Here is a 2,612-nt window from a genome sequence, read left to right as displayed (position 1 = left end):
AGTGCAAGCTTGTTTAACTATATGATGTCCTTCTATCCCATACCTACTGACATTGTGAAGAAAGCTGACTTCTACAGAGCCAGACTGGTCTAGCCGGGAGATGAAAATGGGAAGGACTATTTAATTAACTAGAAATCTTGTTACCTCCCAAAAGAGTTTGGGGGTTTGGGGATTCTTAACTTGGATATTATAAATAAAGCCTTGTTGGCCAAATGGTTCTGGAAGATGGAGACAGAAGAAGCGCTTTGGCAGGCAGTCCTCCTTGAGAAATATGTGCCCGATAGATGCATTTCCGAGTTAAGAAGAAAGTTGGTGACTCATAGTTCTGGTCTAGCATGTTGAAATTCAAAGATATTTTATATAGATATGCAAAGAAAAAAATTGGAGATGGGAGGGATACCAAATTTGGGAAGATGTTTGGGTAGATGAAAAGGCCCTTAAATATCAATACCCTAGACTCTATGCTCTCTGCTTTGACCATAATATAACTGTGGATGAAGCCATTAAGAGAGGGTGGATGGGGGGAGGGGGGTTCAAGTTTAGAAGATCCCTCCATGGCGATTACTTAGATCTATGGAATAATTTGAAAACTAGATGTGAGGAAATAGATATGGTTGTGGTCAAAGATATGATGGAACTGTCCCTGAGTGCTGACAAAAAATTCTCAGTGAAATCCTTGTATAGAGAACTGATAGTTGTAGAATGCTACTTTCCACAAAAATTTCTGCGGAAAGTAAAAGTTCCCGCTAAAATTAAGGTATTCTTGTTAAATTGTGATCCAAAATTATACTGTGTTAGACTAGAGGTAGTACAACCGGTGCCAGCCTCTGCGTTGACGTCGACGCTTACGAGTACAACTCGTTTACTTGTCCTCCAAGGACTCTTATGTATTGCCCTTATATATACCCATGTAGTCACACCTAAGACGGTTTGTCGTCTCATACTTGTAATACTCCTTCTCATAATGATTGCGCCTTTGTGCGTCCGTGATTTTCTCTCGCAAGGGTTTCCACGTAAAAATCCGTGTCTCTCTGTCTCATTTATTTCTCGTTATTATCTAACAATTCTTATGGCTGGTTAATACAAAAAGTATCTTAACTAGCGATTCCCTCCTTAAGAGTGGGTGGAAATGGAGTAAAATATGTGTGTTTTGTGACAAAGATGAAACAGTTAATCATTTGATGTTTACCTGTTCTGCTGCTTCTCTCGTGTTAAGACTGCTGAAATGTACTTTTGGGTTGAGATCCACTCCCTCTTTAATAGAAGAATGCTTTGGCTTAAAACCTTTTGAGAACATGACAAAAAAATGATACTGGTTGGGATTTCTTCTCTCTTCTAGACTATCTGGAAGTGTAGAAATAGTGTGAATTTTTATTTAAAAAGATATAGTGATCCCATGACTTTGGTGAAACTAATGTGCCATTGGATTATGGGGTGGTCTATCCTGTAGACAAAGGAGCAAACCGGAGATATGTCGGAGTTGGAAACAAAAGTATTAGAACGTGTAGCAAATGATGTCTACAAAGTTTCACAAGGTTGAAGGTTCAATGTGCTGCGCTTGAACGGGTGATGTGAGTTGGTGTACATCGTGATGCTGCTTGTGCTTGGAGTTTTTTTTTTGGAAATGGAGGTTTACCCCCGGCCTCTGCATCATAATGATGCATGCAGCCATCTTATTAAAAGTTCGCAGAGTAGCACAAAGTCATAAAAGTGTTCCAGCTCGCAAGCGGAGCAAAGGAAATAAAAAAGAAAAAAGTACACGCTGAGAAACACAACCGGTATGGCAATATGTATGATACGACTCCTAGAGTCCTATCCTGCTATGCGGCCGCCATCGAACCGGTTGAATATAGCCCATGGTACCATCTCCCACTGGTTGCATCCAGTAACCAAAGGCTCCTGGAGTCCATAGGAGTGAGTAAGAACCACGTACGGACCCAAACAATAGCTCTAAAGATAACCTGCAAGAAATTTAAATTGTATTTTCTGTTAAAATAAAATCATTCCGACAGTTCCATATAGCCCACAAAAGCGCACATATTCCAATCCGAATGCGAGCCGCAATAGTATGTTCAACCCCAGCTAACCCTGTTCCAAACAACGAGTCAACGTTAACTGGAGGATTAATTGAAGGCTATATGAATCGTTCTCCAAAGCAATTTGGCTATTGGGCATTCAATGAATAAATGTTGTATTGTTTCATCATGATCACAAAAACAACAACGTGAACTACCTACCCAACGCCTCTTAATTAGATTGTCCTTGGTGAGAATAACTTGCCTGTGGACAAACCACATAAAAAAACCGCAAGGGAACCTTAATCTTCCAGATATGCAACGATCTTGAGATTGGGTCAGAATTAATCAAATCCAAATAAAACGACTTCACCGTAAAACCCCCATTTTTAGCTAATTTCCATTGCATCGAATCTGGCTGGTCGGAGAGTGGAACATCCATCAATCTTCAAACTAGGTGCATCCAGGTTGTCCATCGCTCCCCAACTAGCGCCCGTCTGAACTGGATATTCAAAGGAATCATTTGGAAAACTGTGCCTATGTAGTCCTCCTTACGTTGCACAATATTATAAAGGGTTGGATATTGGATAGCTAAAC

This window comes from Triticum urartu, chromosome 3 (genome assembly GCF_003073215.2).
Source record: "Triticum urartu cultivar G1812 chromosome 3, Tu2.1, whole genome shotgun sequence".
Classification (NCBI taxonomy): Eukaryota; Viridiplantae; Streptophyta; class Magnoliopsida; order Poales; family Poaceae; genus Triticum; species Triticum urartu.
Note: the sequence above shows the minus strand (reverse complement) of the source record.